The following is a 14730-nucleotide window of genomic DNA, read 5'->3' on the forward strand; positions in this document are numbered from 1 at the left end:
GTGGGACAAGGATCGATATGGGGTCAGGAAAAGAGTCAGTACTAGACCTTACCATCACATCTCATGATCTAGCAAGGTTTTGTGATTGGAAGGTATGGGAGGAGTCGACAGTAGGGAGTGATCATTTTCCTATTTTATGCACTATTAGAATGAGGGTGGGAAACCTGTTTGGAGAAGGAAGAGGGAGATGGGTCTTCAGTAAGGCTAATTGGGACAAATTCAAGGAGTTATGTGAGGAAAGATTAGCAGGGGAGGTTAGAGATATGGAGAGTGAAAGAGAGTATAGTACGTTCATAGATAGTATTAAAAAAGTGGCAGATGAAACTATTCCTAAGAGTTCTGGGATAAGAAGGAGGAAAGTGGTTCCATGGTGGACACAGGAATGTACTGAAGTAATTAGAGGTAGAAACAGGGCTTTTAGAGTGTTAAGACGTACTCATAATTTTGAGCATTTAATTCAATATAAAAGGTCTCAAGCAGTTGTAAGGAAAACTGTACGCCACGCTAAGAGGAAATACTGGCATGAGTTCTGCAGCTCAATAGGAAGACAGACACCTGTGGGAGAAGTGTGGGGGATGATTAAGAAGATGAGCGGAATAAGGAGGGAGTGGGACTACCCTGTACTGGTCAGTGGGGAGGAGAGGGCAGTAACTGATGTAGAGAAGGCAGAGATGATGGCTAAAGCTTTTGTGGCAATACATAGCTCTGACAACATGGAGGGTGAGTGGAGGAAAGGAAGGGAAATGACATTAAAGGCATATCCTGGGGTCTTGGAAAAAAGGGAGGAAGTGGGAGATGAACTGAGTGCTCCATTTTCTAAGGCAGAAATGGAAAGAGCTATTGCTAGAGCAGGTTTGACATCACCAGGAGAGGATGAAATGTGCTATATTATGTTTTCATGTATGGGTGAGGTAGCATTAGGTAGACTGCTTAGGCTATATAACAGAGTTTGGGAGGATGGGCAGCTTCCAAAGAGCTGGAAGGAAGCAGTTGTAGTTCCAATTAGAAAACCAGGGAAGGACCCGACAAAACCTACCAGCTATAGGCCAATTGCGTTAACATCGCATGTGTGTAAAGTTATGGAACGAATGATAACGGACAGACTGGTTTATTTTTTGGAGAAGAGGGAATTAATTACATCATGTCAAAGTGGATTCAGGAAGGGGAGGGGAACAATGGATCCAGTGTTATGCCTAGAAGATGAAATAAGGAGAGCCCAGGTCAATAAAGAAACAGTGGTAGCAGTGTTTTTTGATGTGGAGAAAGCGTATGACATGATGTGGAAAGAGGGACTGATGATTAAACTGGATAAAATGGGAATAGGAGGTAAGGCTTTTAACTGGGTGAGGGATTTCCTGTATGGACGATCCATACGAGTGAGAGTTGGGAAAGAAATGTCTGGCAGCTACCTCATAGAAAATGGGACCCCTCAGGGAAGTGTGATTAGTCCTTTGCTCTTCTCCATCATGATAAATGATGTATTTTCAGATGCAGGGCCTGGGATTGGAAGATCTTTGTTTGCTGATGATGGGGCGATGTGGAAAAGGGGAAGGAACATAAAGTATACAGTTAGAAAGGTCCAGGAAGCAATAGATCTAGTAGAGCGGTGGTCACTGAGATGGGGTTTTAGATTTTCAAGGGAAAAAACGCAGGTGGTTTTCTTTACAAGGAAAAAGGTGGATGAAGAGATCAATCTTAAATTATATGGAAATGTACTGGAGAGGGTTGAGTCCTTTAAATTTTTGGGAATGGTTTTTGATGCTAGGTTGACATGGGCCGGCCACATTGAGAAAGTTATAGTTAAATGTAAAAAAGTATTAAATGTGATGAGGTGTTTGGTAGGAGTTGACTGGGGCGCGAATAGAAAAGCAATGAAGAGGATATATGGGGCACTGATTAAATCTATAATAGATTATGGATGTGTAGCTTACAGAGATGCAGCTAGAACAATATTGGCCAAGTTGGATGTGGTGCAAACACAAGCATTAAGGATATGTACTGGGGCGTTTTGTTCATCATCTGCAGTTGCAATGCAGGTAGAAATGGGTGAGATGCCACTACAATTAAGAAGGGAACAACTGGCAGCCAATTATTGGGCAAACCTGCAAGGACAGGGTAGGTCTCACCCCACAAGAGCAGTTATGCAGGCATGCTGGGAACATGAAAGGGTTAAAATTCAGAGTTTTGGATGGGTGGGTGATACTATTGGGAAAGAGATGGGATTAGAGGGAAAGGAATTTAGCCCAACAGTTCCGCTGCCAGTCAGACCACCTTGGCTTTTTTGGCAGACTAATGTGGACCTAGAGATTTTAAATACCCACTCAAGAAATAGAGCGGAGGTGGATACATGTCAAGTATTTTGTGATAGGATGAGTGACAAGTATGGTGAATATTTGGTCATATTTACTGATGGATCTAAAGACCTTGAGTCGGGAAAAGCTGGAGCTGCTTTCAGTGTACCAAAGATGGGGGTGAAAATGCAGAAGAGAATCTCTGATAATTTATCAGTATTTACCGTGGAATTGGTAGCTGTTTGGTTGGCATTGAATTGGGTTGAAGAAGTCAAACCAGAAAAGGTTGTCATATGTTCAGACTCAAGTGCAGTTCTGGAAAGTTTGCATTTTTTTAAGTCAAAAGCGAGACAGGACATAATATATGAAATACTAGAAATTCACTCACGGATTTGTCAGATGGGGATAACGGTAAAGTTTACATGGGTTCCAGCACATGTGGGAGTGAAGGGTAATGAAATGGTAGATAGATTGGCAAAGCAAGCGAGTAAACAAGAAGAGGTTGAAATAGTAATTACAATAAGTAAAGCAGAAGCGAAAGCACAAATCTGGTCAAAAATTATTAAAAAGTGGCAGGCACACTGGGATGCGGAGGAGAAAGGAAGACATTTATATAACATTCAACAAAAGGTTGGGACAGAGAGGGTCACTGGAAGGAAGCGAAGGGAAGAAATTATCTTCACGAGATTAAGAATAGGACATTGTGGGTTAAATAAGTATTTACATATTGTAGGTAAGCACGTATCGGGTAGGTGTGAATTTTGTGAAAATATTGAAACTGTGGAGCATGTGATTTTTGAGTGTCAGAAATATGAGAGGGAAAGAGGAAAGATGAAAGAGGGTATAAGAAGGTTAGGGGGGCAAGGGAATTCACTAAGGGAATTGCTGGGGAAATCGGTAAATGGTGTGAGTGCATTGGTATTTCAATTCTTAAAAGAAACAAGACTGGCAGAAAGGATTTAGGATGATTCTTTTTTTTTTTTTTTTTTTTTTTTTTAGGAAGGAAAAAGAAAAGAGGAAAATAATACAAAGTTATTTTTAGTTTGATGGTTTATGTATTTATTTTATCTCCGGTCCACACTCCAGTATAGTAGGTGGCGGTAATGCACCATTAATGTTGGATGCCAACCGCCGTAAAACGACAGAGAAGAAGAAGAAGAAGAAGAAGAAGTGAGAGTGTGAGGCTTGGGAGACAAGCTTCAGGTTGTGCTCTCTACAGAAGACCAGAACGCTCCAGTATCGTTTCCACAAGGAATACTGAAGGTTGGAAATACTTACCAGACATTTGGAAGACTTACTGCTGGCTTGGCCACGGGCTGTAGCACGGATTGAAATAAGGTTGGAAAAAGACTGTTTAGTTTCCTGAGGGAAACGGGATTATGATTTCACCATTTCACCAAGAGGCATCGTTTAAGTTTTGACTGTTGAAGACCAACCTGATCCTTAGTTACACTTATGACTTTGGAACGCTGTTTTTGCTAATTCCCAAGAACTGTAATAAAATCCTTGTTTACATTTGAACTTTGTGTCCTGGCACTACTTGAACTGTCCCGCTGATAGCTGTGTTGCCTCTCATGACGTCACAGTGTGTGTGTGTTCTTTTATATGGTTTATGAGGACACAAGTGTGTATAATGGGTATTACAACATAAACATGGTTTATGAGGACATCTGTGTCCTCATAAAACAAACAGCTTAAAAAAAACATACTACATGGTGTTTTTTGTAATTAAAAAAATGCCAACGTTTTTTGTGATTGTTAGGTTTAGGGGTGGGGTTAGTGTAGGGGGGAGATTATACAGTTTGTACATTACAAAAACCATTACGCATATGGAGAGTCCCCATAAACCACATATCTATGTGTGTGTCGTATGTGTGTGCGTGTGAGAGAGAGATTGTATGTAAGTGTGAGAGAGTGTGAGTGCAAGAGTTCCCGCACAAGGTTGCAACATTGTTGCAAAATTTAAGAACCAATATTTATTTTCTCTAAATTGGGGGCGGGACAAAATAAATATAGCTTTGCCAGTGTGGTTTCTTATCATGAGCGAGATGAAGATCACATTTCTGACAATTCAGAGTCTGACAGTGACTTTGAAGAAGAGGATGAGATTGAGCATCACCTAGTTCCAAAACGAAGACGAGCCACAGGACCAGTCTGTCAGCAACCAGCTCCAGGACCAGCCCGTCAGCATCCAGCTCCAGGACCAGCCCGTCAGCATCCAAAAAACAGACCTGTCAAGTCTTCCAAGTTTGTGTACACAGCTGACACAACACTGGTATCCAATGTGCCAAAGAAAGGGAAGAATGTGGTACTCATGAGTACACTGCACAGGGATGGAAGAATCTGTGGCCAGGAGCACCATCTGCTCTCACATTACCGCACATTTTACCCTCTGTCTTGTGGGAACCAATATTTATTTTCTCTAAATTGGGGGCGGGACAAAATAAATATAGCTTTGCCAGTGTGGTTTCTTATCATGAGCGAGATGAAGATCACATTTCTGACAATTCAGAGTCTGACAGTGACTTTGAAGAAGAGGATGAGATTGAGCATCACCTAGTTCCAAAACGAAGACGAGCCACAAGACCAGTCTGTCAGCAACCAGCTCCAGGACCAGCCCGTCAGCATCCAGCTCCAGGACCAGCCCGTCAGCATCCAGCTCCAGGACCAGCCCGTCAGCATCCAGCTCCAGGTTCAGCCTGTCAGCATCCAGCTCCAAGACCAGCCCGTCAGCATCCAGCTCCAGGACCAGCCTGTCAGCATCCAGCTCCAGGACCAGCCTGTCAGCATCCAGCTCCAGGACCAGCCTGTCAGCATCCAGCTCAAGGACCAGCCGTTCAGCAGCTCACAAGTGATGAAATATGGATGTCAAAAAATGGGGAAATTGAATGGTCTTCTTGCCCAAGAAATGAGCCACCCCGCATGGCTGCCAATGTGATAAGGATGCAACCAGGGCCAACACGGATGGCAGTTACTCATGTGCAGGACATCAAGTCTTCTTTTGAGCTTTTCATCCCAGATTCCATACAGAAAATCATTCTGGATTGCACTAATTTAGAAGGAATGCGTGTTTTTGGAGAGAGGTGGAAGGAGATGGATCAAGCCCATTTGCATGCCTACTTTGGGGTTCTTATCCTTGCTGAAGTTTTCAGGTCCAAAGGGGAATCCACAGAATCCCTGTAGGATGCAGAAACTGGCAGAGAACTTTTCCGTGCAACAATGTCTCTGGAAAACTTCCACATAATTTCCAGGATTATCCGCTTTGATAACCGAGATGACAGACCAGCTCGACGCCAGAGAGACAAGCTAGCTGCCATCAGGAAAGTGTGGGACAAGTGGGTGAACCGCCTCCCCCTGTTTTTCAACCCTGGGCCTAATGTCACCATTGATGAGCAGCTGATGCCATTTAGGGGCCGCTGCCTCTTTCGGCAGTATATACCATCTAAACCTGCCAAATATGGCATAAAGATCTGGGCTGCCTGTGATGCCACTTCCTCATATGCTTGGAACTTACAAGTCTACACAGGGAAACCTGATGGAGGAGCCCCTGAGAAAAATCAAGGAATGAGGGTTGTCCTGGACATGACTCAGGGACTCAGTGGACACAACATCACATGTGACCATTTTTTTACCTCACGCTGGGACAGGAGCTCCTAAAGAGGAAGCTGACCATGGTGGGAACGATACGGAAAAACAAGACAGAGCTCCCACCCCAACTGCTGACTACAAAAAACAGACCTGTCAAGTCTTCCAAGTTTGTGTACACAGCTGACACAACACTGGTATCCAATGTGCCAAAGAAAGGGAAGAATGTGGTACTCATGAGTACACTGCACAGGGATGGAAGAATCTGTGGCCAGGAGCATCAAAAACCAGAGATCATCATGGATTATAATGCCACAAAAGGAGGGGTGGATAACATGGACAAGCTGGTGACTGCCTACACCTGCAAAAGGAGGACCCTACGCTGGCCACTTGTTATATTCTTTGACATATTGGACATCTCAGCGTACAATGCCTTTGTTATCTGGATGGGACTGAACCCAGAGTGGAACAGAGGGAAGCTCCAGAGGAGACGCCTCTTTCTCGAGGAACTGGGAAAAGCACTGGTACAACCTCAAATCCAGAGAAGACAACATGTTCCAAGAACCCCAGCGTCTGCAGCCATCATGAGGAGGATTCAAGAGGAGAATGGTGGTGCCCCATCCACCCGACCTACAGAACTACCATTTGCAGAGCCTGAAGTAAGTGTGTTATGCTGTTGCAGTATAGTATCTCCTTGCGAGAGACAGGTGTTAGTAAAATTCCTGATCTTTTCATTATTCTAGGTTGCGGCTAGCAGCAACAAAAAGAAGCGCTGCGAAGTGTGTGGACCCAAGATGGACAGAAAAACCCAATATACATGCATCAAGTGCAAGAAGCACATATGTAACACACACAGTAAAACTCTGCCCCTCATGTGTTGTATAGACACATATGTAAAGGCAATGTGTTCAATGGGGCTGATGTGTCATCTAGACTGACATGGCTACTGTATGTGTTCAGCTTGTGTTGAGTAAACTGACCTGAATGGGTTAAATTTCTAATGAAGTTCAAATAAATAAAAGTCAGTAGTTATGAAAAGCCTTGCTTCATTTGTAAATTTGTTGAATTTTTCCACTCATATCTTGATTATAATTGATTTTCTTTTTTTATGTCATTTTAGTAAAAAATAAACAAAAAAACGAGTAGCACTTTAATTCTTAAATGTGATCTAACAAAGGTAAAGAGAAAATATTAACCATATATGCTGTTTATATTGCTTGTAATTGGGATGAAGTAAACCTATGTTGAGTATTTTAACATAAAATTGTTTGATTGTGTTGAATTAAAAACCCCAAAATGCAGCGGGTCCACCAGACCCACGAACACTGGCTTAATAACAAAAATATGAACACCACACAAGGGTTAAGAAGAATTTCAATTAACTTTTTGAAACACTTAAAAGACTGAAAGTTCAGACATTCATCAGTGGACCACTCCCAGCAAGAGGAACAAACAGGTTTTCACGGTTGCTTGGGCTTAACACATGGCTGCAAAAAACCTGCAACATAAAAGGAGTGAACTTCATTGACAACTTCAATCTTTTCTGGAGTCAGAGGCAACTGTTTCAACAGGATGGCCACCACCCAAACAAGCTTGGTTCAAGAGTGCTAAAGGACAATATCTACTTCTCCCTAAATCATCCTTCTGCAGTGTGTGCCAATCCACTCAACCTGAATGGCACACACACACCTGGACACAGTTTGAATGACCACAGGACTTCACTTCAGCCCCTGAATGGACCACAGCTATGCAGACGACACACAGCTCTACTTAGCCCTATCGCCTAATGACTACAGCCCCATTGACTCCCTGTGCCAATGCATTGATGAAGTAAACAGTTGGATGTGCCAAAACTTTCTTCAGTTAAACAAAGACAAAACTGAAGTCATTGTGTTTGGAAACAAAGATGAAATTCTCAAGGTGAATGCATACCTTGACGCTATGAGTTGTACATGACAAAAGTATGCAATGGTGTCAGCAGCGGCTCGCCCATAGAGGGCGCTGGGGCGCCGACCTGCCTGTCTGTTTTTTTGTTTTTTGTTTTATATTTTTAATTCTTTTTATAATCTCATTTTGAAAAATAATCTGTGTTAATTATATGCTAATAATGGTTTTACTTTGAAATTTGTTTTGAACTCTCCAGAATGATATTTGCATTCACTTTCGTTACGTTTATCATGTTGGTGTAGTAGTAGCCAATAGGCTGTCTTCTCTGGGCTCCAGTTCGCTCAGCCCTACAGTGCTGGAATTTAAGCCAATGGTTCCCCGGTTGCTACGCAAAAAAGTTTATATTTCGCCAATCAGCGTAGTCGAATTTTATGGTTTGGGGGCGCTGAAAATATCGCCTGTAGTACCAAGATTAGAGTAGTGCCTGCGCACCACAGGACATTTCCCTCAGAGAGTGCAAAATGGCGGCGCCGGCGACTTCGAGTAGCATTATTGTAGTCGTGGGAGTTGAGCTAGCCCCAAATGCAGTTAAATCTCTACACCTGTATCCATTAAAAAGAAGAACATTAGCGGAAAACTCGTTGTAAAAGAACTCGGACCAGACAAGCCAGACGTGAATATAACAGGCGCTAGAAAAGGAGAAAACCTACAAGAGAACATTTTCCCGAGGTTGGTTCGATCGAAAGGCTTGGCTAACTAGCTGTGGTAACGCCAATGCAATATTTTGCTTCCCTTGCTTACTGTTTAAAACAAGTGCTTGTCTTAGCTCGTGGACACAGACAGGGGTGACAGACCTGAAACATATGTCAGAACACATTAAGAAACATGAGCGGGCAAGAATGCATATGGACAACTCTGTGAAGCTAGCCATGCTAGGCCGAATTAACATAGCCACACAGTTAGATGAGGGACACCGCATTGCCATAAGAAGGCACAACGAGTAGGTGGACAGGAATCGGCATATTTTTTCAAAGATCATTGATGCCGTGAAATTTTGTGATGCCTTTGAACTTGCTTTACGTGGTCACGATGAGAGTGACGCATCAGAAAACCCTGGCATTTTCCTGGGTCTAATTGATCTCATGGCCTCAATCGACCGTGAGTTGGAGGTGCCGGGGGTTGTATGAGAATGTTGGAAGATGAGGTTTTCTGTTCCATTCTGGCGTTATTCCACAAAATCATGCCACATGTAGACATGCTGTTTAACCATCTGCAGAAGAGGAGACTCTGTCTTCATCGCAGGGATCACCCAGAGGTTCACTCACAGCATACAGGCTATCAGGTAGGCTATGATTGTGCATATTAGCTGAAAACATGCTTATGTAGCCTTAACAAAAAAAACATAAAACCATATGGCTGAGCACAATAGAACTTATTATAAATATCACAATTTCGCCACCATGTTAGACTAGTGAATTTATTTGTGATGAATCTAGATAGGCCCAACACAACAATAGCACATATTTTAATACAGTTTTATTACAATTATCTTTCTATCTCCAGCAAGTTGGTTTCTGATACAGTAATTTCAGGGTGGACAGTGACTTGTGAAACTTGTTTTGGATCAGGGACTCCGTTCCTTCTTTAGTTGAGGATGAGGAGTATAGGGGACCTGTACAGGAACCACCCCCGAAGAAACGGAGGGCAATGGGAGAAGAAACGCAACAGCATCTGGCAATAGAGGTAAGCAGTAACAGAAATTCTATTTCTGTATTCTATTAGCCTATATGTATTTGTGTTTGTTTGCACATTTTTGTATTCTGAATTGTCATTATTAGACATATCTATCTCCTGGAGAATGCAGAATGTTTTTTTTTTTTTTCACATTTATGCATTTAATAATTATGGTTTGAGTGAGAGAGAGTGACAGATAGCCAATAAAGCTTATTGAGATTGTGTGTGTGTGTGTGTGTGTGTGTGTGTGTGTGTGTGTGTGTGTGTGTGTGTGTGTGTGTGTGTGTGTGTGTGTGTGTGTGTGTGTGTGTGTGAGAGAGAGAGAGACAGAGATAGAGATAGCCAATAAAGCTTATTGAGATTGTGTGTGTGTGTGTAAGTGAATGATACTTGTATGATAGTGAATTATAATTAATAAAACTTAATTGCTCATAACAAAATTGTAACTGCTATGAATATGCTGATTTTATTGTACTGTTGAACTGAGAAATGTGAAAACTTAATGTTTTCTGTGTTTACTTTTCTACAATTATGTATCATTTCATAGGTATGTGATACCATTATGAACCATGCCAAGGAGAGGTTTTCTTTCACCAAGCATCTCGTCAGCGCCACTCTCTTGCAAGGAGACTTGTTCCCACAACATAGCAGAAAGTTCCCAGATTCAGCACTAGGAACCGCAGTGGATGCCTACCCCATGTTGGACAAAGCTAGACTTAAAACAGAACTGTCCCTGATCTACGAAAATGAGGACTTCCAGGGTTGCACTGGTGCACTGGCTCTCTTTCAGGTTCTAATGGAAAATAACCTTCAAGACACATTCATTGAAACTGTAAGTCTTCTCAAGATCCTCATCACCACACCAATGACAAAAGCAGAATCAGAGAGGTGCTTCTCTACTTTAAAGAGGATAAAAACTTTCCTCAGGAACACTATGGCATGTTTTATGCTATGCTCTCTATAGAGAAACACGGGACATTCCAGATTTCAACACAAGGGTCATTGAGAGATTTGCCACTCAGAAAGATAGACGAGCAAAGTTCCTGTACAAATAAGAGTTCTCCATCCCTTGAAAATCTCAGAAACAGCATTCCAAGTGTGTTTGCCAGACGCCCCAGGGGACTAAATGAAATTGACGAATGGAAAGTGGCTGAGTATAGACAGCTAATGTTGTACACAGGAAAGGTTGTTCTGAAAGGAATTCTTAAAAAAGAGCTGTATGACAACTTCATGTGCTTCTCCACAGCAATGTGCATTCTGGTCCAACCAAGTCTCACAAGGAAACACTGGCAATACGCGAGAGATCTCTTGAGATTTTTTTGTGCTACAGTGCAGAGAACTGTATGAAGAAGGTTTCCTTGTGTACAATGTCCATCAGATGCTCCATATTGCAAAACAGTTTGAGGGTCTGGATGAATGTAGTGCTTTTCCATTTGAAAACTTCAACCAGAAACTAAAGAGAATGGTTCATTCTGGAAGAAGTCCACTGGCGCAGGTAACAAGAAGAATTCTTGAAGGGGAAAAGATGCAGAAGGGAACAATGGAGGAACACATCAAGTGTACAAGACCCAACAATTTGTCTGGAGTTGACCAGACCTTCTTTGAGGTTATTGAAGAAGATGGGCTGGAAAAACAAACACTCCAATGTAGGGTCTACGACAAGACAGCTCCCCTCTACACAGAGCCCTGTGACTCTCGCATTGTTGGTTCCTTTGTTGGCAAAGCAAGGGAGACAACAATTAGGAGATTATTAAAATCTGATCTCAAATCTCAAGCAATCATGATTGACCATGTGTATAAGAACCATATTTTGTTTCTTTACATTTTGCACACCGATCATGGACATTGCTTGACCCTTTGAACATTTAAAATGTGGATGACATTTCAGGAAATCATGCAACGCTAATAATGCAAAATTTATAGTAATCATGATTTAGTAAAACCTGCATTTAAATTACAAGAATTCATGATTATTCAGGATTTATTACAGGAATCTTTATATCAAATATCTGTAAGTGAATCATTTAAAAAAATATATATACATATTTTTTTTTTTATGTTTATTTGCTACAAAATTGCTTTATTTACCAATTAGCAAATTTAAAATGACCAATAACCAAATTCTATTATTTTAGATGATTACCTACGTTGTGGTAGAGTTTGAAAAAGAGAAGACTGTTGCAATTGTATGCAGGTCATGGATTGTGGCAAATGGAAATGTAAGTATTGCTATTGCATAGATTTTGTGATAAAGTACATACACTATATGGACTGTATAATATTGTAAAAGCCCTTTCACTTTTTGAATGGTATATGATTGGAATTTTGTCTAAACAAACAAACAGATTTTGAGCTGCTACTGGCCTCCATCTGAGCCATCTAAGAAGGCAAAAAGCGGAGACCTGCCTGATAAGAGGATGTGGAACCTCTTTAAAATCAGAATTCTGGAAAAATCCTTTACATGTAAGTGAAAATGTTTTGATTTCAAATTTTGACTGCATACTCTGGGTCTGTTACCTAGCTAAATATATATTTTTAGAATACTTTAATGCTAATGCTTAAATACACTTAGCTTCATGTTTACGGAGATGTGGGGTGGTACCATGGTGGGCAACTGATGTAACCGGTGTTGCGGCTGAACATCGGTAAACCTGTAACAAATATGTAGCCCTGCAAGCAAAAAATTTAGACCTAACTTTGTATCTGTTTTTTATACATATTTAATGTTTAATTCAGATTGTTAGTGTTGTAAAAATAAAGTGGCAACATCATTAGAGCAAGTACACCAACAATATTGGCTTCCATATACTTGATAATTTAATCATAATTTAGTTTTTTAGCAAATTATCAGAAAGCTCTGGTTTACCTAAAGCGTGCTGAGGAGCTCTCCAATGTTGAAACGGATGGAGACTCCCAAATGAAGAAAAGAACACACAGGCAACCAAGTTGTTTCGAAAGTGATACGGAGGATGGTAAATAATTTAAATACACTGTTATTGTTATCAATCCTCTTCACGCCATGGATGATCTGAAAACAGACAAGCTGGAGTTCAGCAATCTTCATTTGAGATTTTCTACTTAAATTAAAGTGTCATTCAGTCGGTCTGTGTTCTGTCACGAGCCGCTTGCGAAGTTTGTGCGACTAAATCTGCGATCAAAATGCAGGCTGATATACAGCAGTGCAGGCCCAGGGTGGGTATTCGGAAGAATTCCCGGTGGGCCGCTTCACTTTTGGGCCAGTCGAGGATTTTTTTCTTCTTCATTTTTTCTTTTTTTTTCATCATTCTGACACCGCATCGCGCAGCCTCTGCATGGGTTGTACCATGTGAGGGAGTTCTCCTCCCCTCCCCTCCTATAGAGTTGGTTGGGTCCATAGTCCGTCTTTTCCAAAACGTTTTCTCAGGTAGGCTACCGCAGCTACTCAGATAGCTGGGCCGGCCCTACCGTAACGGTACGCGTCAGGGAGGATGGATGGGAGGAAGAGGCCAGGAGGTATGGAAGCTTGTTTCCGCCACAGAATAAAACATTTTAAAAGATAATTGCGACTTTTTATCTCAGAATCGCAAGATATAAAGTCAGAATTGCGTGAAATAAAGTCGCAATTGCTTCTTATGAAGTCTAAGTGAATTATTATTTAACTTAACAGAAAATGAATGTCCATGGTGACTGTCTGGCACCGTCTGTGACAGTGTGAAAATGAACTGTCTGTCAACTAATTAGAATCAGGCATTTAGCAAAATTTGGAATGATATAACCATTTCAATATATGTGGTTTTCACTCACAGAATTGGCCACACCAGCAAAGTATCCTAGGTCCAAATGTATGGATGGAAACCTCTAGAGATCTCAAGCTCCTGTATTTATAAATAATAGGCAGCATGATGAGCCATTCCCACAAGACAGTAAGTAACCTGCAAGAACAATTTGTTTAAAGGGGTCATATAATGCCATTTTTGTACAAGTTAATATGAATGTTAAGGGTCTAAATGAAAACTTTGTAATATACTTTTATTAAAAATTATCATTAGTATTTTAAGAAAACACAAATTTTACCTGGTCAAAAACAGCTCTGTTTTCAGCACGCCGTTTCAGTGCATATGCCTTTAAATGATAATGAGCTTCGCTCACTCCGCCCCTCTGTTCTGCGGGCGTTTTGATACAATGCACGTGGAGTGTTGCCTTGACAACAGGGTATATTTGAGAGTATATTTTGGAGTAAGAATGGCAGCAGGAGTCTCTGAGGACACATATGTGCAACCGTATCAGTTTGAACCGGAGTCGGACCCAGAACAAGATGACGGCCGAAAAGAAGTTCGACAATTAAGGCTCGAACAGGACGTTTCTGAATGGTTGGTTAACGTAATGTCACTTTGATCTATTTTTGTATGTACTGGCAGGGTAGAGAAGTGAGATACGAACGCTATGTGTTTACTGATGTATAGGTTAGTTCATTGACAGATTGAGGTTACAACTAATGGTCATGAAAAACTTTTTTTCGCGATTTGCAAAGATTAATTTAAAGATTAATAAAACTTTACACTTACTTCTTCTGGAGGTGCAGAGGGAACATAAATAGTTGCCACCAATTTTTTTTTCAGGAGCAGCTTCTTAGCAAAACCAGCTTTATACTGGCCATCGTTTATAAAGCAGTCTGGTGAGAAATGATTCGCGCAAACATGAACGCATTGACGTAGGGAATATTCCCTTCAGCGTTATTCAGCTGAAGCGTTATTCAGCGTTATACCCCTGTGCGTGCTCTGAGGTCTGGATCAGAACCTGTTGACTGTTCCACGCACTCGCTATCGTACTAGAGGTGACCGATCTTTTCAGGCTGTTGCCTCTAGGTTGTGGAATGACCTCCCACCGTCTATGCGCTCTCTCGACTCTGTTGATGCCTTCAAATGCAGACTAAAGACTCATTTATTTGTTCAGGCTTTTAATTAGCTGCTTGTGGGTTGATATGATCATGTACTGTCTATGCTTTTATGTTGTGTATTTTATGATATAATTGTTTTTGTTGTGAAGCACTTTGTGGTCTTATACCTGTGAAAGGTGCTAAATAAATAAACTTTTACTTACTTACTTACTTCGAAAACAAAACTCAGCCACTGTGTCTTCAGCGGTTCGGATTAAGGAACATCAAAATGACTGCTGTGTTCTTTATTACACCCAAGAACAGAACACCACAATCGCTTAGACGCCATTCTGCTCCAGCGTATCAACAATGACGGAC

General features: G+C 41.3%; 1 protein-coding gene and 1 pseudogene across 1 annotated transcript in view; both read left to right on the forward strand.

Moving 5' to 3' along the window:
- Positions 1-14730, forward strand: part of LOC130095629 (uncharacterized) — an 89298-nt gene that overhangs the window by 47593 nt on the left and 26975 nt on the right. The gene's annotated exons all lie outside the window — the stretch shown is intronic.
- LOC130095615 (piggyBac transposable element-derived protein 4-like) lies at positions 576-6850 on the forward strand (annotated as a pseudogene).

This window comes from Rhinichthys klamathensis, unplaced genomic scaffold (assembly GCF_029890125.1).
Source record: "Rhinichthys klamathensis goyatoka isolate OS25496 unplaced genomic scaffold, OSU_Roscu_1.1 h1tg000011l_1, whole genome shotgun sequence".
Lineage (NCBI taxonomy): Eukaryota > Metazoa > Chordata > Actinopteri > Cypriniformes > Leuciscidae > Rhinichthys > Rhinichthys klamathensis.